The 25,930-nt window shown below is 34.4% G+C and overlaps 1 long non-coding RNA gene across 1 annotated transcript; it reads left to right on the top strand.

Moving 5' to 3' along the window:
• Nucleotides 1-11,031: 11,031 nt before the first annotated feature.
• Nucleotides 11,032-24,463, top strand: LOC128241598 (uncharacterized). The gene is made up of 4 exons (XR_008262413.1): nucleotides 11,032-11,592; nucleotides 11,945-12,039; nucleotides 18,380-18,550; nucleotides 21,953-24,463. It is a non-coding gene; the product is annotated as an uncharacterized LOC128241598 (long non-coding RNA).
• Nucleotides 24,464-25,930: the final 1,467 nt, after the last annotated feature.

Below are 25,930 nucleotides of genomic sequence, written 5' to 3'. Positions count from 1 at the left end.
ATCGGCGGAAGCTCATATTGGCCGACTTTGAGCGACATTTAGCGAGTTTGGGTAAACATTGTCGTTAACTGTCTAGTATTAGTTCTACGATTGTTCCCATATCGCGTTAAGTACGTGATAGTTGATTTATAGTTAATAGTATTTGACACTGTGGGTAATAAGTTCCGTTATTTAAGACGAATTTAACATCTGAGCAGAGCACGCTAAAACACAATTGACATTGTACGGTGTCTATTTTTACTCGTATAATAATTATAAATCGTTTTTTTTTCTTTCTGATATTAAGAGTTATTAAATATTTACTCATTTACAGACCAGGCAAACATTATGTGATGAGCTGAAACAATTGAAACAAGACCTTGATAATTTCAGGAATGGTTAGATATTGTACAATTATGTTTTGAAAATTATGGCACATTCTTCCGGGGAAAGCATGTTAAGCAAACCATTTTTCTGCAATTGCAAATAATATCCGATGAACGCAGCATCTTTGGAAATATTTGGTGTGAAGCTAGCTGTCTAGCAGTATGGCAGTACAGCAGTGGAAACATATTTATCGGTGGTAATGTGTACTCTGGTATAAAACTCAAAATGGAAACTAATTATTTCGTCCCAAATATATATAAACGTAAACAAATCATGTCTTTTATCTTGTACATGAACTTATTTTTCTATCCCACAAACAGTTTACAAAAGACGTTTAACATTGTTTTATTACTTCCCATGATTATAGTGTTTAGCTGTCTTATATAAGAACACTTTGTACATAAATATAAAAAACCCGACATCAGTCCTTGCCACGCAGTATGTTGGACGAATTTCAATCAATACAATTTTTTTTGTTTTCCAAAATGTCATTTTTACACTGTCTTAATTGCATTGTACATATTGCAATTGAATATATGCCACAATATTCATTTTTATCTTTAAAAACATCTTTCGCCGTGTTTTCGTGAACGTTAGGACAATACACTTCATAAACCTTACATGTCGATTAAGGAGCAATCCTCGGGTAATAGATAAAGAGTAACAGTTAACTGCATAATAATGTCCTTAAGACGTTGTTTTTCTCTACAGCGTCGATATAAATCAGTTATTATAAGTATATGCCTGACTGCGAATATTTCTGGTTTTTGATGTAAAGCCTGATCATATCTCTCAACTATTAATGTTAACAGGTTTTTATTACCGCCTTAAATAAATTATTTGTCAAGTCGTGTATGTCGTGTAGTTTTATTTCTGAAATCCACGCGACCCTGGGCGATGGTTCGAGTTAATTTCTGAAAATTCGTATACAAATAAAACTGCATATGTCCATAAAGTATCAGCAGAGATTTGCAGAGACTAGGCTCAATGATTATCAAAAAACATATTAAATAAAGCTTGTGGCATACATTTCACTTACAAAATCGTAGGCCGGGGCGTAGCTAGCCCTCTATTCATCTGGATTTATAATTGTGTTGGGGGGATCTGGGGCATGCCGTCTCTGAAAACTTTGAAAACCATGGTGCAATCTGGTGCATTCTGAGGTGCTTTATTTAGTTACGGTAAATGGACAGTTTTAGTTTCATGTCGTCAAGTACGCATTTTGCAACTTTGGCTATTTTTTTTTTATATTCTTTGTCAGAATCATGTAGTTTCAGCCGTACACTCGCGTATAGGCAGTACATATAACTTACAATACAACAAAAAAATAATCGGCAGAAATATGTACCGCATTGAAATAAGCACTCTCGGATTCAGGCGATTGCACCCCCCTCCCCCTCCTCCTCTAAAATCGTCCAAGTTTACCGTTTATGTATATATCGGAGAGAACTATAGATCATTATAAATATTTTTATCGGTTTCTGGTTTAAGGGAGGCGCGAATGTCAAAAGGTTGTGTCATTAAGTAACACCCCCTTTATCGTCAATTCTAGGAGCCGCCTCTGATACGTATCTTGCATGTCACTATAGAGGTCAGTTTGGGGATCTAAATTTGATGTAGCCAATCGGTAATCGTTGAATAAAAAACATATTCAATTAATAATTTCAAGCAAGTATGACCATGTTATTGACTAAGTTTGATATGGAAAATAACCCATTGATCAACTTTCAACGAGGTGCATTAATTAACGTTATGGGTGGGTGGATGGAGGGGGCTCAGTTTTAACGTTAAAAATTGAACCATCATCCGTTTAACAGATAATTTTCAACGGGGTCAAAATTGAATGTTAAACCGGCGATAACATAAAACACCCTAAAAGATAAAGCATTGCGTATTGTGTTTGATACTTCTGTTTGTATGTTGACGTTTCAACGGCATGATTCAATCCAAATTGCACTGATTATAAATTGACACATTGGATCCTTCCCATAATCTCATCAAACCTACCCACATGCATGCGTGCAAACACAAATGCACACACGCACGCACACAACACACGTACATGCGCGCGCACACACACACACACACACACACACACGCACACACGCACGTGCACACGTGTACACGCACGCACGCACACACGCACGCACGCACACGCACGCACACACTATAAGAGAGCCCGTGTGTTTATGCGTAGGTGCGTGATTGCGAGTGCATTCGGGACTGCCTTTTAGTGTACTTGTGTGCGCGCGCGTGTGTGTGGGTTTTTTTTTTGTGTGTGTGTGTGTGTGTGTGTGTGTGTGTGCGTGCGTGCGTGTGTGTGTGTGTGTGTGTGTGTGTGTGCGTGCGAGCGTGTGTGCGTGCGTGCGTGCTTGCGTTCTTCCGTGCGTGCGTGCGTGCGTGCGTGCGTGCGTGGGTGTGTGTGTGCGTGTGTGTGTGCGTGTGCGTGTGCGTGTGCGTTCGTGTGTGTGTGCGTGTGCGTGTGTGTGTGTGTGTGTGTGTGCGCGCATGTGTGTGTGTGTGTGTGTGTGCGTGCGTGTGTGTGTGTGTGTGTGTGTGTGTGAAAGAGAGAGTGTGCGCGCGCTTGTATGCGTGCGAGTTTACGTGCGCGTGCGTGAACGTTTGCGTGTGTGAGTTATAACAGCCCTTAAGCAAATGAAATCATAGAAACTATTTAATGTGTTCATTCATAATCAGTGCAAATCTGACTGAATCATGTATACAATTCGGACAAAATAAAAGAATGTCGAATTATAAATTTAACATAAAATAAACAATATTATTTTTGCGATAACATATATTTTATCAGAGTTTTATACGAAACTAAACTCCCTCAAGTTTCTAATCCGGCCATCTTTTTTATAGCATAAACAATATTTCGATTAACGTCATATAAAACGTTTTAATACAATAAGTATTGTATAAGAAAAAAACACAAATATGGGTTAGATTAATTCAGTGTGTGTATACCACGTGACAAATTACATCGTACATGCTACGTCAGAAGGCAATATTTTGCTTAAAATGAAGACTTAAATCAAAGATAGCTTTTCTTTAAGAACACCGTTTTAAATTAAACAAAGGGCCGTCTCAGCCGCTTAAAGAGCCACGCCTTCGTTTTATTACCAGAGTTTGATTAGGTGATTGGTTTCCTCAAACACTTCAACAAACCTGTTTTCGTAATAATGTTTTGACAGTGCTCCGTCAGACAGCTGTATTGCGAAAAGGTTTGTCGAAGTGTTTTAAGAAACTACACTGTCAATCAAACTCTGGCAAAAGACCAAAGACGGGGCTCTGTAAGCGGCATAGACTGCGCTATGTTTTCTTTAAAACGGTGAAGAAATAGAAAAGTTATCTTTATTTAAAGTCATAATTCGAGGCAAAATATTGTCTTCCGACGTCGCATTTATAACGCAATTTATCACGTGGTATACAAACACTGTAATTGATATTGCGCCAAAAACGAAGCCGTTAAGGTCCATTTTTTATACCAGGCGATTTGTATTAGAAATTCGAATACATATATAAGACAAAAATCCAAAATTAAATGAACAGTTTTTATCAAAAATTAGAGATAGGCGCACTTTTTTAAGCGAATACGACCCAATAACATATACAACCAGATTCCTAATGTGTTTATTTCCAAATGCTATATTAGTCACTGGCTTTCACCAAGTATATCACACTGCTATGAGAAAACTCGGTAAAGGTCTGTGACACTCATTCAAAGTTGACCATACTTAACCGCATTTTGCCTCCTGGAGCCATTTTCGCCCTGTGCTGCTGGACTCGTATACCATCTGATTCCTTATGTGTTTATATCCAGATGCTCTATCAGTCACTGGCTTTTACCCAGAATATCACACTGCTATAGGGAAACTCATTTAAGGCTGTGACAGACGTTCAAAGTTGAACATACTTAACCGCATTTTGCCTCCTGGAGCCCATTTCGCCCTGTACTGCTGGACTCGTATATCATCTGATTCCTAATGTGCTTATATCCAGATGCTCTACTAGTCACTTGCTTTCACCCATTATATCACACTGCTATGGGAAAACTCGTAAAAAGCTATGACACACGTTCAAAGTTGACCATACTAACCGCATTTTGCCTCCTAGAGCCCATTTCGCCCTGTACTGCTGGACTCGTATACCATCTGATTCCTAATGTATTTATATCCAGATGCTCTACTAGTCACTGGCTTTCACCCAGTATATCACACTGCTATAGGAAAACTCGCTAAAGGCTGTGACACTCATTCAAAAGTGACCATACTTACCCGCATTTTGCCTTCTCGAGCCATTTCCGCCCTGTACTGCTGGACTCGTTTATCATCTGCTTCCTAATGTATTTATATCCAGATGTTCTACTAGTCACTGGCTTTCACCCAGTATATCACACTGATATTGGAAAACTCGCTAAAGGCTGTGACACACGTTCAATGTTGACCATACTTATCCGCATTTTGCCTTCTGGAGCCATTTTCGATCTGTACTGCTGGACTCGTATTCCATTTGATTCCTAATGTGTTTATATCCAGATGCTCTTCCCGTTACTGGCTTTCACCCAATATATCACACTGCTATGAGAAAACTTGTTAAAGGCTGTGACACTCATTCAAAGTTGACCATACTTAACCGCATTTTGCCTTCTGGAGCCATTTTCGCCTCGTACTGCTGGACTCGTATACAATCTGATTCCTAATGGGTTTATATCCAGATGCTCTACTAGTCACTGGCTTTTACCCAGAATATCACACTGCTATGAGGAAACTCATTAAAGGTTGTGACACACGTTCAAAGTTGAACATACTTAACCGCATTTTGCCTCCTGGAGCCATTTTCGCCCTGTACTGCTGGACTCGTATACAATCTGATTCCTAATGGGTTTATATCCAGATGCTCTACTAGTCACTGGCTTTTACCCAGAATATCACACTGCTATGAGGAAACTCATTAAAGGTTGTGACACACGTTCAAAGTTGACCATACTTACCCGCATTTTGCCTCCTGGAGCCCATTTCGCCCCATACTGCTGGACTCGTATACCATCTGATTCCTAATGTATTTATATCCAGATGCTATAATAGTCACTGGCTTCCACCCAGTATATCACACTGCTATGGAAAAAAAACTCTTTAAAGGCTGTGGCACACGTTCAATGTTGACCATACTTATCCGCATTTTGCCTTCTGGAGTCCTTTTCGCCACGTACTGCTTGACACGTATACCTGCTTCTTCTTTTTTTCAGTTATTTTACATATTCATTTCGCTTGAAAGTATGTGGAGATTAAACATTTAAAGGGTACAATATGTTTGCTTTTCGAGGACTTTTTGTACTTACTCAAACATAATTCAATAGTTTTGAGGATATAACAAGTTGATGTCTAAATATTTCGGCTTTAATGGCATGAATGTATTTGATATAAGCATGAAGGTATTTGATGTAAACAAGACGTTTAAAAAATGAATTAAATACAAATGTTCAATATCTTAGCAAGGTATTTTAAAGAAAAAGAGTAAAAAGTACTCACTTTCAATTATAACAAAAAAACACACAACACATCCAACGTATAAACGAGAACAGTTGATGTAATTAAATATAACCAAACATTAGACTTTTTTTAGACATTAACATACAACTACATGACATACAAAATGAACATCGTATTATGAAGTGATGTTATATGGAACTGCATCTAATAAACATCTATGACAAGCACTGCAATCCGTGGTTAGCTTTCATTTCCAGTAAAAACAATCCGTTGTTATATCAACATGACAACTTTAAAAAACTGTATTATGTTGTCGTTATTTCATCAATTTGAAAAAAAGAGGTATGATTATCAACTATGTAGTCATTTTTCAGACTAACTTTATCTAGTATTATCTAACTGTATTTTCAATTTAACGTTTACGTGTTAAAAGAACTGTCACTGATTGCTATACTCATTAAAATTTATAACTAAGAGCTTAGATGTAGTATGTATCATAGTGTAAAAAAACACTACCAAAAGCCGATATTTTTCATTAAATGTCCTCCCACGTATGTAATAATTAAACAATTTGTTGGTTAGACCCATGAGTGAACTTTTAAACTTAGTATCGTCCTTGTGTTTGGGTATTTAACTGTTTTTGTGTGTTGATATAATTATTGCTGCAGATCAAATGAATATTGCAAACAAATTTATCCTGATGAATAGATGAGCGAGACAGTGAGCGCATTGACTGTTGTGAGACTTGTTTGAGGGGGAAACTCACAGAGTGGTTGAACATTCGCGGCGTAATTGACACACTTGTTCTGGTGTATTGTTTAGATGTTGGGTCTCAAAACCCGACAGGGAACTTAGGTGTAATTGGAAACGCTCTATAGTTTTTGTGCAATTGTGTGAAGGTCGGGGCTCGAACCCCCATTATAATTGAGAATAAAGGCGTGATGGTAAGCGGGATGTATATAACGGTTTAATAAATGTTTAAGGTGATAACAGGCACAAATCTTGGCTGTTTGGATTCATCTGGAAGTATCAGTGTTGTGTCCGTTGTTGTTTTTGTTTTCTTTACGTGCTGGTATTAGTCCACACCAATATGTTAATCAATAAGATGTCCAATAATATGAACATATACATATATATATGATTCGTATTATTGGACAATATTTATTATATTGAATTTATTATAATTATATAAAGATATAGAATATCATTGTTCTGTAAAGTATTTCAATGGACATGGGAGGTAGCCATATTACTTTGATATTTAGTACGGCAACTATTTTTACGAACAACATTAAATAGACAAGCATTCACATGCAAATTTAACAAAACCTCTGTAGCAGCATTAATCAACAAAAGATCATGTTTTATTCAGCTTAATTGTATATTTCAGTATTTAAACATAATAATAAAGAACGACTTACGCAGAAATAACAGAAGTGTGTCCGTTAAGTGCATTTTATGGACTCGGGCTTTTCTTATATACACAAAGACCATTTTTTATTATAAATTATTCTATTTGTAATACCCTTATCGGTAAGCTTTAATTAATATATTAATACATATATATCAATATAATTTTAATTTTTTTAATTGACAGTTGTTTTTTATTGGTTTATGGCGGACAGTGCTGCACTAGTCCTTATGAAATAAAACTGCACAATGTATATTTTCAATTGTAAATCAATACAATGACTTCCTATTGTACTTACTCTCTCTATAGATGTTTCTCATTATCTTCTGGTACTTTTGTACTATAATTACAAACACTCTCGGGTTCCAGCCAAGTGCGGGGACAAAGGTGTGATATAACACGTAGTGTTTTGAGTACTTTACGGAAGTTGGGTGTTCGAATTCACCAGCGTGACCATAGGCATGATCATAAGCGCACTGGTTTGTGAAATATATGAACATCTGGTATTGAAACAACGAGAGAGAACATAGGCGTGATATGAAATAAGAAGTTTGAAAAATCGTTGAAAGGTTAGGTGTTTGAACTCAGGGAGTGTAAAAACGCGTTAATGTTAGCGCATCGGTGTAAGTAATTGAATGAAGGCAAAGTGTTTGAATGAACTAGTGCTACAATAAGCGCACCGGTGTAAGTAATTGTATGAAGGTAAGGTGTTTGAACGACCTAGTGCTACTGTAGGCGTTCATGTTAACGCATCGGTGTAAGTTATTGTATTTAGGTAAAGTGTTTAAACCAAAGTGTGCTACAATAGGCGTTCACTTAAGCGCATCGGTGTCAGTAATTGTATAAAGGTTAAGTGTTTAAACCAACGTGTGCTCCAATAGGCGTTCACTTTAGCGCACCGTTGTAAGTAATTGTATGAAGGTAAAGTGTTTGAACCAACGTGTGGTACAATAGCCGTTCATGTAAGCGCGCCGTTGTAAGTAATTGTATGAAGGTAAAGTGTTTGTACGAACTAGTGTTACAATAGGCGTTCATGTTAGCGCACCGTTGTAAGTAATTGTATAAAGGTTAAGTGTTTGAACCATCGTGTGCTACAATAGGTGTTTATGCAAACGCATCGGTGTAAGTAAAGGTATGAATGTAATGTGTTTGAACCAACGTGTGCTACAATAGGCGTTTATGTAAGCGCCCCGGTGTAAGTAATTCTATGAAGGTAAAGTGTTTGAACGAACTAGTGCTACAATAGGTGTTCATGTAAGCGCACTGGTGTCAGTAATTGTATGAAGGTAAGGTGTTTGAACCATCGTGTGCTACAATAGGTGTTTATGTAAGCGCACCTGTGTAAGTAATTGTATGAAGGTAAAGTGTTTGAACGAACTAGTGGTTCAATAGGCTTTCATGTTGGCGCATCGGTGTAAGTAATTTTATGAAGGAAAAGTGTTTGAACCAACGTATGCTACAATACGCGTTCATTTATGCGCACCGGTGTAAGTAATTGTATGAAGGTAAGTTGTTTAAACGAACAACTGCTACAACAGACGTTCATGTTATCGCACTGGTGTAAGTAATTGTATGAAGGTAAGTTGTTTAAACGCACTACTGCTACAATAGGCGTTCATGTTAGCGCATCGGTGTAAGTAATTGTATGAAGGTAAAATGTTTGAACTAACGTGTGCTACAATAGGCGTTCATGTAAGCGCATCGGTGTAAGAAATTGTATGAAGGTTAAGTGTTTAAATCAACGTGTGCTACAATAGGCGTTCATGTAATTGCGCCGTTGTATGTAATTGTATGAAGGTAAAGTGTTTGAACCAACGTGTGCTAAAATAGGTGTTCATGTAAGCGCATCGGTGTAAGTAATTGTATAAAGGTAAAGCGTTTGAATCAACGTGTGCTACAATAGGTGTTCATGTTAGCGCACCGTTGTAAGTAATTGTATGAAGGTAAAGTGTTTGAACCAACGTGTGCTACAATAGGCGTTCATGTTAGCGCGCCGTTGTAAGTAATTGTATAAAGGTAAAGTGTTTGAAACAACGTGTGCTACAATAGGCGTTCATGTAAGCTCACCTGTGTAAGTAATTGTATAAAGGTAAAGTGTTTGAACCAACGTGTGTTACAATAGGCGTCCATGTTAGCTCACCGTTGTAAGTAATTGTATGAAGGTAAAGTGTTTGAACCAACGTGTGCTACAATAGGCGTTCATGTTAGCGCGCCGTTGTAAGTAATTGTATAAAGGTAAAGTGTTTGAAACAACGTGTGCTACAATAGGCGTTCATGTTAGCGCGCCGTTGTAAGTAATTGTATGAAGGTAAAGTGTTTGAAACAACGTGTGCTACAATAGGCGTTCATGTTAGCGCGCCGTTTTAAGTAATTGTATGAAGGTAAAGTGTTTGAATCAACGTGTGCTACAATAGGCGTTTATGTAAGCGCGCCGTTGTAAGTAATTGTATGAAGGTAAAGTGTTCTAACCAACGTGTGCTACAATAGGCGTTCACTTAAGCGCCCCGGTGTAAGTAATTGTATAAAGGTTAAGTGTTTAAACCAACGTGTGCTACAATAGGCGTTTATGTAAGCGCCCCGGTGTTAGTAATTGTATAAAGGTTTAGTGTTTGAACCAACGTGTGCTACAATAGGCGTTTATGTAAGCGCGCCGTTGTAAGTAATTGTATAAAGGTAAAGTGTTTGAACCAACGTGTGCTACAATAGGCGTTCACTTAAGCGCATCGGTGTAAGTAATTGTATAAAGGTAAAGTGTTTGAACCAACGTGTGCTCCCATAGGCGTTCATGTTAGCGCACCGTTGTAAGTAATTGTATGAAGGTAAAGTGTTTGAACCAACGTGTGCTAAAATAGGTGTTCATGTAAGCGCCCCGGTGTAAGTAATTGTATAAAAGTTAAGTGTTTAAACCAACGTGTGCTCCAAAAGGCGTTCATGTTAGCGCGCCGTTGTAAGTAATTGTATGAAGGTAAAGTGTTTGAACCAACGTGTGCTACAATTGGCGTTCATGTTAGCGCGCCGTTGTAAGTAATTGTATGAAAGTAAAGTGTTTGAATCAACGTGTGCTACAATAGGCGTTCACTTAAGCGCCCTGGTGTAAGTAATTGTATAAAGGTTAAGTGTTTAAACCAACGTGTGCTCCAATAGGCGTTCACTTTAGCGCACCGTTGTAAGTAATTGTATGAAGGTAAAGTGTTTGAACCAACGTGTGCTACAATAGGCGTTCATGTTAGCGCGCCGTTGTAAGTAATTGTATGAAGGTAAAGTGTTTGAACCAACGTGTGCTACAATAGGCGTTCACTTAAGCGCATCGGTGTAAGTTATTGTATGAAGGTAAAGTGTTTGAACCCAACGTGTGCTACAATAGGCGTTCACTTAAGCGCATCGGTGTAAGTTATTGTATGAAGGTAAAGTGTTTGAACCAACGTGTGCTACAATAGGCGTTCACTTAAACGCATCGGTGTAAGTTATTGTATGAAGGTAAAGTGTTTGAACCAACGTGTGCTACAATAGGCGTTCATGATAACGCGCCGTTGTAAGTAATTGTATGAAGGTAAAGTGTTCGAACCAACGTGTGATCCAATAGGCGTTCACTTTAGCGCACCGGTGTAAGTAATTGTATGAAGGTAAGGTTTTTGAACGAACTAGTGGTACAATATGCGTTCATGTTTGCGCTCTGGTGTAGGTAATTGTATTTAGAAAAGGTGTTTCAACCAATGAGTTTTACAATAGGCGTTCATATAAAGCTCACCGGTGTAAGTAATTGTATAAAGGTAAGGTGTTCGAACTATCGAGAGGTTAAAAAGTTGGTATAGTTAGCGCATCGGTTTATGTAATTGTATGAAGGTAAGATGTTTGAACCAACGAATTGTACAATAGGCGTTCATGTTAGCGCACCGAAGTAAGTACTTCTAGAAAGGTTTGTTGTTTGAACCCCCGAGAGAGGTTAAATAGGCTTGATATCAAATCCACTGGTCTTTTTTTATTTTTAGTAATGTAAAGGTGAACATGTTTGATTAATCGCGTTGTTTTTTTGCGGATGGTATACGCACTTGTGTCTGTTATTTTAGGGAGGTTTTCGTATCAAATCCAAAGTAGAAACATTGGCGTGATGATAAGTTAAGCGCACTGGTCTTTGTATAAATGATGCTCTATTGATATATTAAAAATCATTAAGTATACTTTTTTATACTGTGTATCTATTGATTAAAATGCGTTGCTTAAATTATAAATAAATAGTTTAAGTCATTCATAGTTTTTTCTACTTAAAGGAACAAGCAGTTGTTAAGGCACAGCTTTCATCCCAGGAAGACCATATCAAGTGTAAGTTATTTTTAGCTACTAGTGTACATGTAATAAAACATTAATGATTTGACAATTCATTTCAAAATATCGATAATGATTATTGCAAAATGATATTAAAGACGTTGTTACGTATTATTCATTGCATGCATTGGTGTAAATTGTTGCGATTATTTAAATATTGTTCACCGGAATGTGTTGTTCTGTAAATCATTAATATAATCAATGTTTAAACCAATGAAATTGGCGGTGCATCCAGCCGCCCGCGACGAATTGTTGAAATAATTGTGTTGCTTACAAAACATTTCCGTTCTAGCAGAATTTGATTTAATTCGTTATTGAGCTAATATCTTTATGTCATTTTGTTCCTTAGGGACTCAACCAACTGGAACATTTGATGTCAAGATCAGTAATGTTGTTTGGGGTTCAATCGATTTGATTTTTACTTTCCCATATGGCATTCAATAGGTAATCATTTTGTGTATTTTTTATAACCACGTGTTTGAAGCTTACAAGAAGAACATGCAATCATAATATAATACTGTTATCATATACTATGTTATACGTGTAAACATTTACCTTCGTTATATTGTTATACTGCCATTATCAGACATATTCTCTACGCACACAAATGCTATGTTATATATATTTAATTGTTATCCCAAACTAAGGAAAGCGTTATTTTGATAGACAAACAAGATCGGCCAAATGCTAGCCCCAAGGCAGATGACGGGTAGTGGAAAAAATCAACTAACACGACTAGCGTTAAATCATAAAAGGCACATTCCAACCTTAAGTATATAAGTCAAAGTTACAAGATTGTACAAATTAGGGTCATGTTCTAACTTTTATAATTCAATTTACAATTTGTTAACGTATTTTGTTAATATTATTGGTTTGAACACACAAATAAGTATAAACAATACATCCATACACAAAAGGATGTGCTTAGATATAGGTCTTGATTTAAAGGTTTTGTCACGAGACTTTACAGTTCATTCTACTGTTTGAGGATTTTTTTTCAGCTTACTAACATATTTAAAGTCAAACTTAATACATTTGTATGTAGCTCTAGCTAAATGCTTTGCTGAAATATTATTCCCATAAAAAAAAATAAAGAATAGACAGTATATTTTTGAATGCAGGTTAAATAAGTCACATGAGCCGTGAGAAAAAACAACACACAAATAAACACAAATAAACATTTAAAAATGATATCGTAATTGGAGCATGTGAGGATTTCCTTTTAGGATATTAGAATTTGATATGCTATGCAATAACTCGTACAGATAAGAAAGGGCATGATAAAAGACAATTTGAACGTGTTGTAATACAGTGCCAACAATATGCAACATAGAAATCTTAGTCAAGTGAACTTCTTACAGATTAAACATCACACATTTCAAAGGCAGAAGTATCGATCATTTATTACAAACACGACATTGGATGGATTCTCCAATACAATACATAAATGTAAATGTTGAACAACATAATATAACAACATGAGTGAGTTTGTCTTTGTTAACTAGATCTTTATTTAAAAGCTTTATGTAAGTATGTATTTAATTTTATGACATAAGTAATATGAGAACTTTCGAAGAGTTGTTTGAATTTATACATACTAGGATAAGACGCGCAATGTTTAGAAATGTGTATTTTACGTAAGATTCATCCGATCATTTAAATTCGTTGATAAGTATAATGTATACTAAGTGGTATTCAGTCAATATCTCAATTCAACAATCGGAATTGGCTATCATGTAGAGCGTGGCGTCAAACCTTTGTTTATGTTCATGACGTCATTTCTTGTTTAGGCATATGAAGTTCCGAGCGTTTAAAACTTTTGTTCACAAAACAAAAAAAAATATTTATCTCCTTAAAGATGAAAAATGGATCATTCTGTTTAATAAATGTTGACCATACAAGAAAATTAGGTATAAACGTATGACTTTCTGAAATACTGAAATTATTCAAAAGCAGTCCTATTATATATTTATAAAACGTGCGAAGGGTTATTCGTTATTACCATTAGAAATAAAAGCAATGCTAATTAATATAATATTTAAAACAAAACAGAACTTGTGGTAAAAAATGGGAAACAACGAGGTAAAACGTGTGATACGTATACGTATATATATGCTCGGCTTAAAAGGATTGCGACATGGGTATATAACTGAAAAAAGCTGTAGATCTCAAGTAACACCGCTACCTTAATGGAACGGATTTAATGTAAATGAAAAGTTCCATTAAACTTAAGCACATACATTTTAAAGTACACGTTGGTCGAAATGTGCACAACAGCCAATAGTATGAATAATATTTGCACCACATGTTTTCTAGATTGTATTCATACGAATCAAATTTAAATAAACATGCACAGTCAAATCAATTGTATTTCTTTCTTTATTGCATGGCGATAACGAAATATCCTTGACGACCGTAGTTGTTGGCAATCTAATTTAACATTATAACATCTGGCCTGCCCTAATCAAGGGGTATGTATCTGACACGACGTAAACGAAAAGCTTATATGAAAGATAGAAATTGAATAATGTTAAGAGTTCTAATTAATCACATTTATCACAGTATAATATATTAAAACCATTCCCACAATGAAATCTAAAACTTGAAAATAAGTAATTTAAATAACAAAACGAATATTTTCAGTAAAATGCCACTACCGTAGTCTCTGATATTTAGAGTTCAAGTTATACATTCACATCGCGTATATGCATTCATGGTTGTAGAATATGGACGATTGATTTACAAGTATATGTACATGAAAATTATGTGTTTATGTATTACAAATTAGATGTCTTCCTATTCCAAAATAAAGTTAACTATATGTAAAGGGACAACATATTTAAAACAATAACAACTTGAAGTTAAAAGAATGGTGTGTTTTCTTTTCGACCATTCCCACCTTCTTCAAGAAAATTTAAAAAAACACGAATAAAAAGCGATTGCCGGCTACTGCTTTCCGCCGGCTACTGCTCTCCAACCAGTATATCTGTAAACTATTTTTTTTTTTATAATTTTGCATCAAATACATAGCTTTAAAACATTATGTACTGAAGCCAGTCCAAATGAAACCAGCCAAGTCACTAAACATTTAACCTTTTAGCATTTCGTTATAATAATGAAAATAAATATTTTGCAAAAGTAAAAAGTTTAGCAGCAAAATATCCCTTCTCCCTAAACCGTTAAATACAACTTTCTAACTGAAAAAAACTACTTCTGTATTGATTAAAATACTTGTGGCCATCCACTTCTGTAATTGATCCGGGAGAAGATCCGCTTTGCCCGCCAAGCCTTCTTGGTAAAGTGTCAAAGTTGCATATTTACTAGTACCGCAACTGAAGAAGCCACCGTATACTATGATTTTAATACAGCCTTGGTTTTTATCAAGCGAAACTGCTGATACGCAATCATTAAGTGCTAATCTTTACCATTAAGAATTTCAACTTTTACGCGTGTTTTAAAGTCCGCCTTCTGCCGCTCATTCAGTACACATTCCCTGCATCATTGACAAGAGGTCAACCAATGTGGTTGAAACTCACTTCGCCCCTTCTAAGTCATTAAAGAATATTAAGTATTACTTATTTATCTCTGGCGTTTCCGCCGTGAATCAGCGATGCCGCTCATATGATCTTCAGATTATCTTCCTTAATAAAGCCATCATTCTTTAGTGCAGTGACATTAAGCGTATCATTATTGTGTACAACAATCTTTCAATAACACATCTTTACAATATCATAAGAAATATCAGATGGATTCAAATTGTTACAGAACTTAACACAATACACAAATCCCTACTCTTTCTAAGGAAAACATATTATACTAGATTGTCAGCCACGATTGACAACTCATCTGTCTAGCAATTATAATGGCAACCAAGCGAAATGTACTTATTCAATTATAAAAAAACAAGTATAAAAACAATATCTGTACTTATTAGTAAATACAGACCAAATCACTAAAACTTACATAAACCATTCTCACTTATATCTCAGTTTCTAAACAACTTAACTTAAAATATAATTGAATTAGTATTCCTTACAAAACACTTATTTTAATGCCAACATTGTGACCTTAAAATCTTCTAAACCAAAAAATCCTAGAATTGTTCCAGCATTGCTTCAAATCTATCTCGTTCAGTTCAGAGAGAAGATTTAAATTTCATTTACAATACCTGTCTTTATATGTTGATTATATGGCCAAAATAACGGCAGACGATGACAGGTACTATCATAACAGAAAACCACAATAGGCGAGGGAACACGATCGAAGCGCGGCACTTGAACAGGAAGTGACGTCAACGAAAAACAACTGAAAAGAGGTGAAACAGCTCATCTGTTCACAGTCACGTGGTAGAACCGCGGCATCCGTGCAGCCCCGACCTCACTGTTTTGCATCGTTCTCCTACGTGTTTCTCGCAAAACAAAATAAAAAATGTCACCTTTAAATTCTTAAATAGGATGTGAACGAAACACTCACTTTCTATGTACAACTAAAAACAATTACTATTAAAATGGCGAAAATAAATTCATCTAACACACATTTATTGATGCCTTTAGAAACAAAAGACACATGTTATCACTTGTTACAAATGATGTTTGAACAGAATTACCTGATAATTTCTACATGCCCCATTTTCCTGCATTATTTTGAATCATCATGATAATACATGTATTCGTCGTTTTAAATAAACACAACGCACATATTTTCAATTGTATCGATTTAAATACATCGGTTCCCCAAAGCTGATTGCCTTAACATTCATATGTACACGAATATCTCGTGCTTATGAATCACTCGTGCTTATAAAACGCCACCTGGCGGTTATTCCTTTATAAACAAGGGCAACTAATTTTCTTCTTATTCATTTTACTCAAACGTAGAAAATTATATCACTAGTTGACAATATAGTAATTAAATGATTGTTTTTCCATTTAAAACATTTAGTGCATCCACAAATGAATATATACATTAAACAATAAACTGAACGAAAAATAACGCATTTTAATGGCTTAACACAGAAAAAGTGTTTTATACGTTAAGATAAGTAGAGTCTTTATTTTATTGTGATGAAACGCAAACATTATACATCGTAAATAATTTTTAAATTGGTTAATGTCAAAAACAAAACTTAAAGGGCTTGATGTCGGGTGTAGGGAAATGGAGACTGAGCCTTCCGAAAGTTTTTTTTTATTATAAGAAATATGATATTATAAATTGAAACAATCATGATGATCCTCAAACGATTTTCTATGTAATTGTTTTGTTGTGGTATAAAAATAATAAACAGATTTTCTGATTATATTGAACGTAGAAAGGGAATATATGTGTAATAATTAACTTATTTTGATTCAATTGTCATAAATCAAGATATTTAGAACAATATGGACGATTACACTAAGAAGACACTAGAAGACACATTACACTAAGAATAGTATATGTCACAAGTATATGGTTTTGCACCGTACGTCATTTTCGTTGATGTCATCATTCATGCCAATATTTTATTGCTATGCATTTAATGCTCTTGGGGGAAAATATATTGATAATTTGACATGCAATACGACTATTTTTGCCACGGGAATTTTCATAATGCATAAAAAGGGCACATATCATGTTGATATCATTAAGATAGTTGATAGTATTCATGTCATTTTACAAATAATATAATAAACAACTTGTAATGCTACTCGAAATTACATACTCGGTTTGCATGTACTACGATACACAAGCTATATGAATGACATGATTTCTATTAAATTGAACTTTTGGATATAGGCGTAAAATAAAAGGAGTCTTTGTTCCATGCATAATAATGTTTTTTTGTTTACTTGGAATTAATTGCGATAGTACTTGTTTATTGAATTTAAAACAAATCTATTTTTTTGATAGAATTATTAAGATAAATTCCTAAGTAAACAAATGTTTCAACGTATTAAATTAAATAATATCAAAAACACATCTAAACAAGTTAGACAAAAATATAAAAGTAATTTAGAAATAAACACTGTTCAATTTTGCGCCCATGTTAAATAATTCCAATATTGATATTTTTCCGCAATAACACTAATTCATTAAATGTCATACAGAAAGCTGTTTGCTTTTCCTCGTTAATTTTTTACAAAACACATTTTACTGATTGTAAAGATTGAAATTGTCATATTTTACTTACAAAGTTCTTCATTATACTTTATAATGTATGTAATTGTACATCCCTCACACGTAACAAGGCAAGCATATCAAATTGTTATTGGTAAAATGATTGAACACACATACAATCTTGTTGCAATTTATTGTTGTATAGATGTTACTCTCTATTCGATATATTGTATTTGAGTCAAAAAGAAGTTACATACCAGCACAATTTGCTTTGTTTTTGGTTATTGAATTTAACCAATATAACCTATATGTAACGATATATAATTATTTTTGCCTGAACTTTTTTATCAAATACTTAAACTTGTAGATATCGCAATTTATTCCATATATACAACAAACCTATTTCAATGCCCGAATTATGCTTTAAATGTCATTTTTATTAAATCAATCATATTCTTCCTTTTATCCTCCTGCCTTAATTGTACAGTATAGGGATACCGATTTGCCGAAAAACATAAATTCAGAATAAAAATATCGCGGATGCTTAAATTAAAATGGTTGGATTGTATCTGGCAATCAATTCTCCTGTCCAGTTAATGTTCCTGTTCAATATATTGTATGGTATATTTGTACTGTGTAGTTATATGCATTCCATCACGTCTAATACAACGTTTGTCTTCCCTACTTGCAGACGCACCATCCGTCCCCGGGAAACCTGTATAAAGGCGGCACGTTCAAAGGACGCTTGAGTCGCTACTCTGATGGCGGCGTTCAAGAGAGGGCTTTTGTTCACCTTTGGGAAGGAAGGAAAAGTTGTCCTGGATGGCGTCTCATTGTATGATGGTTTAGTGTATGCTGACGGGTAAGAATAACATTATAGGCATAATAAGAGTCAGCTTACAATGTTCAGAAGAGGAAAAGTGTTAACATGTTGTGAAGTATTTGAATGTTTTGAATGCCGTTTGAGGCCCAAGTATAAAAGTTTTGGGTAGTGGTAGTAAGGGTAAGCCTTTTTTTGATAGTATATAACGTTTTCATATGTCAGTGGTGAAGTTCAATATAGGTAAATCAGTTAGGTTAACATGACGTATAACTAATGCAGCGTTGTAATGTTTCTCTCATGTTTTTTTTCGGTAAAATAATGAGTCATTGGAATAACAGAAGTTAAAATATCAATTTGATGTTAAACTTCAAAGTTAGGAGTAGAAATATCAATTTAATGTTAAACTTCAAAGTCAGGAGTGAAAATATCAACTTCAAGAACTACCTTTAAAGCAATTGTATTAACTTCCATTTTACCCGAATGAATACGGCGGCTTTTAATCTGTAAATTATGACAAAAATAATTGATTGTAAAGAAAGATTGCATATGCTTCAATAAGATGTGTTTGGAAACAAACACAACTGATCGCTCCTAAGGGTTATGACAATCCCAATTTTCGAACGTTTTTGTTTCAAAACATTTCCTTCCAGGACACAACATAAGACGGAAACAATTGTTCAAACATTGCTTCAATGTTATAGCATGTATACAATATATTTTATTTCTTTCATTTTTGCGATTGACATATAAATCGCAATACCCCACCTTTCCTCAGTTGTCACCTTACTGACGAAAAATGATGAAGTATGTAAAACAAGGATTCTGAAACATGCAGTATAGTGCTTTGATATAAAAAAGCGTTCAGAAGTATTGATATCATATTGTTCATTAAGAGAATACTTACGATTTTGTTAATACTAAATGATACTAGCATCGGCTCTTATAAAAATGACGTACTGAAAAAGTTTTTATGTAATATTCAGTACTCAGCATATATATTTTATGTCGATAACTATACGGATGATGAAAAACTAACGTAATGATTGGACTTTTCATATTATCATTTTAATCCAAATTACAAATCGCAAATAATCTAGTACAAGAATGCAATGTTTTATCAACATGTTTTGTTTATAATGAAATTTACAGTATAAAAACAACCACCTCGCCGTCCGACAGATTGATTACTATTGTTGGCTTCGTTTAAAATGATATGCATATCCGTAACGGAATATCCAGTGTAACGTTAAAACAGTTGGTTTTCTATGATATTTATATCAAGATAAAATGCGATAAAGTGAAATAATAAATATGTTTATATCTGCATAAAAAGACGCATTGTGTCCTGCAACTCGGGAGGCAATATGGCCCATTTCAATTGCACATGCAGTTGTTGAAATTGTACGACACTGGACTGTTAGTGTGAAGACAAATGGGTGTTTCACCTGGCGAGAAAAGACTTCTTTCCTCTTCTTCGTAGTCATGGAAACCAATCATACAGGTTTCAGTGTATTTCAGGAATTTCATGTAACAAAACAACATAACATACAAACCGAAAATGACTATATTTATAACGACACAGATACTATATAACACACCTTATGGCTCCATAACTATAAACGAGGGCCTTCATGATTATTATGATTCATTATATGAAGGTGAAATCAATTTTCTTATGTATGTTTTTCGCTTTTTATCTTCTAGTTCATATTAAATTGAACTGCCCTTTCGTTATTAATTCAACTATCCAACATTTAAACAAAAATCACAGGCTAACCTTCGAGGATCTAATATTACGAAATAATGTACGTTCTAATATTGCTAGTGCGTTTTTAAGAATGGAGAATTTTAGTCAAAAGAAAAACACAATATCACTGGTTAAATCGTGTTGGTTCAATTCTAAAATCATATACGAAACTTTAAAATATGTGTATATTTTCATGATTTATATAATGAATGCATTTTCATTGTGGGGGCAGAATATCAAAATATTTTTATACTTCACATACTTCATGTGTGAATAAATTGCGGATTAACATACTTTATTGTATGCCTTTCTATGAAATACGGAGTTTAATCAGTGACAAAAAAAATGATATTTTCACTGTAAAACAAGGAGTGAAAATATCAACTTTAAAAATTGCTTTAAATTACATTGTAGTTACTGCCTTTTAATCAAATCTAAATACGTCAGCTCTGAGCCTAAAAAAATGCTGCAAAATCAGGTTTAGACTTGCAAAAGGTTGCAGAAGTTAAAATAAAGGTATATTTGGTTCAATTTTTTTCTTGAACTTCGAAACTGAATATTCGAATATTTGCTTTCATAAAAAACTAGAACAACGAAAACTACACAGCTCGAACATAACTTGGATGTTTTTTCAATGTTTAAATATCTTTTTTGAATTGGCTGTCATGGCAATACCTCCTTTTAAATGTTCACTCAATTAATGGCGGCGTAGTAATTTGGCTATGTATTATTGGCATGTTGAATATAAAACTGCTTTTGTTATTTTTTGATGCATTAATAAAAGTGCATTGATTATTATTCATAAAAAGTTTACACAACTACACGACTGAATTATATATTATAAACAATCGGATAACTTTTCCCCAACGAAATGGAAATAGAAAAATAAACAGCTACGTCATCAGCTTGAATTTGGCGTAAAGTACTTCCGTTGGGTAGCGGCGAGTGATTTTAATTTTAAAAGGGGGAATTTAGAAACAGAAATACTAATTAAACTCCGAAACGAACATATTTTTTTTTATTTTAGTTTAACATCTTATTTAATTTTACCCTATATCAGATACTATAGTTTCACTCTTGGATTCGCCACTCGTGAAGAATGTGTTTCTTATGAAGTTCATGAAATAAACTACGATCTTACACTGAATTGAACCAATATCCTTTATTTCAGTGTCACAATGGAATTAAATATTGTTTAACACTGCAGCACTTAATTCAAGAATTTTCGAAAATATATTAATCGCAACGTCGCTCTTCCGTTAAACATATCGTTCAAATGATTTATTTTCCTCAGTACTTGAATAAGCTCAACTTGTCAATGATTTATACTGCTTAATTAAACTTTGCATTACACTATAATTGAATTGTAAGTTAAGTACAATGTAGACAGAATAAAATCAGCCAAGAACAACTATATGTCATACAGAAGAACCAGTTTGCTTTAGTTGTTTCTTTATACGTTGCATTTGAAACAAGGTACACATTATCAAATAATACGTTGTAAGTATGAGTAACCTGTATTTGTAAATTAATAACGAGATTATCCAACTAATATAGCTCGCGAGACCTTCCTACATTAGATTCCTATTTATAATAAACTGTGTCTGAATAGTGTGCCTTCTATTTTTAAAGGTGCACTTCACATTCGTCTTACGTCGACTACATGCATAGTTATAGTTAACTTCTATTTTTAGAGGAGGTGGTACATTAGACTACAATGAATATCGACATACATTGAAAGCGGAACTGTCAGCCAAGGGTATCACAAAGGCGGACATAGATCAGACGGAGGAACTGTTCGAGACCTTGACTGTCGATGGTCGGTAACTTGCATAAGTGCTGTGTTGTCGAAGAACTTACATCAAATGCTAATGTCATATATTCAAACAAATGCCTGCTGTTATTGTATATAGAATGTATATAACATGGCATGCTAACTTGGAACTTTTCTCCCTACCATCGAGGTTGCTTTTGTGCCTTTAGTGAACTTAGCTTTGAAATGCTCGTCTATTAAAGGGATAGTAATGGTTAGACTAAACTCTTCGTAATCGCATTGATTTGTTTCAATACAAACCATGATTTAATTTGTCGAGTTTACCTCGGATAATTTTAATATTTTAAGATCATTATAAATAATAATTGCTTTATTGACATGTGATTCTTTATGGAAACATTTGTATAATGTATAATGTATACGATATCGAATAAATAGATATGTTGTGATTTTGCAATTTGCATGTAAATTATTTATCTTTTCTATGTTTAGAAACGTTTTATCGCTATAAAAGCTTATGTTTCAAATAGTATAGGAATTCGACAAGTAAACAAATGCTGACTTGACTTAAAGATTCCGTGTTAAAAATAACTGTTCGTGGTGGTAGCTGGTGTTTTTATGAGATGTTTTTATCATACTTGGAACAGAAAAATGTTGTTATTACCTAGGGTACAAATTACTACGTTTGATGATTGTTTTTTTATACTACATTCTCAGGTTTTAACTTTTCCTAACGAAGAAGCTATATTTCGGAGTGATTTGCTGAAGAAAGCAGAACAAGCATGAACCGTGCGTACAATGCTAATCATATTATATCCGCAATGTTATGACATGTTGTTCATACAATAGTTTTAAAAGATTGAACGTGCTATGTAAATCTATGGAATTTTAATATTTGTTTAGTCCACTATAAGAATTACCCAGAACAATTTAGACAAAAGTTATTAATTCGTTTGTCTGTTTCTTTGATGCTCTGTTGTCTGTCCCTCGTAAAGTGAAAGCTAAACATCAACCTTTTGCATTATATTCAGGAATAAAGATTTCTATCATGTGTTTCCGGGTCCGAATAGAAAAATCCAAGAGGGATCCCGAGGACCCGCGCGTACAGCCGTTAACGAGGCTTGTCATGTTACCGGCCATTAAGTGAGCCGGAAAGTCGGATTTTTTTGTTCGGGAGATAAAACATGATTTGTATTTCTTAAATACTTACAATTATAAAAGTGTTGAAAACTGGCGTAGATAAGGCATGCTTGTCACCAAAAACATGAGCGATGTTGCTTAATGAAATCATGACGCGTAGTAACTTCAGATCACTGTTGGTGTCAAATAGTTGACTTGTTATTGCCTTTAAATTATAATTCTTGCGTAAATATACATTTGATTTTGTGTTATTGAAGACATAACATACTTTTATCTAACCATACAATAACTTAGATAAGAAGTTTTGAAGCTCATGACTCTTTTGGCATGGGGTGCCAGATCGGATATTTCAAGCATGCTTATACTCACCGGACATGCGTATCCGGTGTGCAATAAAAAGATTGTGGCTGTCATTTTTCCCTGTAATTTCATATTATTATTTGTTTGGCAATACATTATTTGAATGGTATATATAGTATACTATTTATTTGTAATTTTGTTGTTTTAGAATGTAATTATTTTTCATGCGCTATGTGTGCGTTTATTGTTTATTGTTTATTGTTATTGGTGTTAACAATCATGAATAACAATACTATGACATTTACCCGTGTACAAGATATAAATACACACAAACGTATTGCGTTTGTTCACAATGTCATGTTTCGAATGCTCACATTTAAAAACAAAACAAAAGCTATAAATGTTCATATAGATGGTACAATGGAAACTACAGGCGCACGTCACACAGTCAATTCCCCAACTTTGCATTGTTCAAGGCACAATACTTAATCAATAATTAACAACATAAACGCGTCCTTACAAGACAATGGCTATTTTTCTTTACATTTTTTAATATCAATGCATGGTGTGTTAACATATGTTTAATGGTCAGTGAGAACAGGTGTTTGCTTTGTGTTCAGGCCACATCTTGAATGCTTGACCACAAATATCTCAAACGTAATTTGTTAGTTTGCTATATCATTGGTAAAATTCCGGGAAGAGTTGTGTTATGAATTATTTGTTATTCTTATTGCCTTGCAGGTATTATCGTGTATATCACTTTTATCTCTGATTGTGTACGACAATTCTCCAGATACTACTCACTTTTACAATCAGAAAGTTTAATTTCTAGCGTATTATATAAGCTTAATCATCTACGCCCAATCATAATACTATTTTAAACGGTTAAGTTAGCTACTGATACTAGTAAATAAATGCAAGGTAAATAAATGCAGTATATACGTGACAAACTTTGAAATAAAAACACGCAGTACTGCTATGAAATTTAATACGACAGAAAATATTTGGATATAGGATTAATCGTAAGTTCTTTTATCTTATCTTACATTGTATTGTTTTTTAAAGCAATGAAAGTATCCATTGAAACTGTATAATAACATGTATTGATATGATATTCAACGTTTGTAGCCGTTTTATAAAATAATCCCAAAATGTAGTCATTGTCATACTTGTAAAATGAATGTGAATTAAAAAAATGCTTTTTACTACTCGACATTATACTGTATTTTAGATGAATTTATTCATCAGAAAATAAAAACAGACATATTCAACATGATTTTGTCCAAACTTAACCTTGAATTTTCATAACACCTACTTGTTTTAAAGATATGTGGCCAATGCCACTATTTCGTAACGGCTTGACATGTTTCCCACCAATCTGTTTCAAATAAACTCATGTAGATGCATCACAATCGCCCGTATACCTCCGTTGTAAGGCGTCCAATATCGAGAATATAGGTTTTAATTTTCCCAAAAAGAGGGTCGTATCCACAACAGTAGATTATTGTCTCTATTTGTCCTTTTAGTCGTATAATACTCTTGTTGTGTCCAACTGAATAAGATCGAACACACTAAAACACCCTAACAGCACGAAGGCTATAATTACACCTCATGTGAAATGTTTCTTTAAAAACATATTTGTTAACAATAGATACTTGATACATATACATGCAAGCTATCCTGAGTGATGCTTGAGTTTCTAGTGATGTCGTACGTGTGGTTTGCTAACATACATGCTAGTTATCCTAATTGATGTTTGAGTGTCTAGTGATGTCATACGAGTGGTTTGCTGATATACACGCAAGTTATCCTGATTGATGCTTGAGTGTCTAGTGATGTCATACGAGTGGTTTGCTGATATTCATGCTAGTTATGCTGATTGATGCTTGAGTGTCTAGTGATGTCGTACGAGTGGTTTGCTGATATTCAATCTATTTATGCTGATTGATGCTTGAGTGTCTAGTGATGTCGTACGAGTGGTTTGCTGATATTCATGCTAGTTATGCTGATTGATGCTTGAGTGTCTAGTGATGTCATACGAGTGGTTTGCTGATATTCAATTTATTCATGCTGATTGATGCTTGAGTGTCTAGTGATGTCGTACGAGTGGTTTGCTGATATTCAATCTATTTATGCTGATTGATGCTTGAGTGTCTAGTGATGTCGTACGAGTGGTTTGCTGATATTTATGCTAGTTATGCTGATTGATGCTATAGTTTCTAGTGATGTCGTACGAGTGGTTTGCTGGTATACATGCTAGTTATACCGATTGATGTTTGAGTGTCTAGTGATGTCTTACGAGTGGTTTGCTTATATTCAATCTATTTATGCTGATTGATGCTTGAGTGTCTAGTGATGTCGTACGAGTGGTTTGCTGATATTCAATCTATTTATGCTGATTGATGCTTGAGTGTCTAGTGATGTCATACGAGTGGTTTGCTGATATTCAATCTAGTTA

Source organism: Mya arenaria, chromosome 7, assembly GCF_026914265.1.
Source record: "Mya arenaria isolate MELC-2E11 chromosome 7, ASM2691426v1".
Classification (NCBI taxonomy): Eukaryota; Metazoa; Mollusca; class Bivalvia; order Myida; family Myidae; genus Mya; species Mya arenaria.
This window is presented reverse-complemented; position numbering and strand designations above follow the sequence as displayed.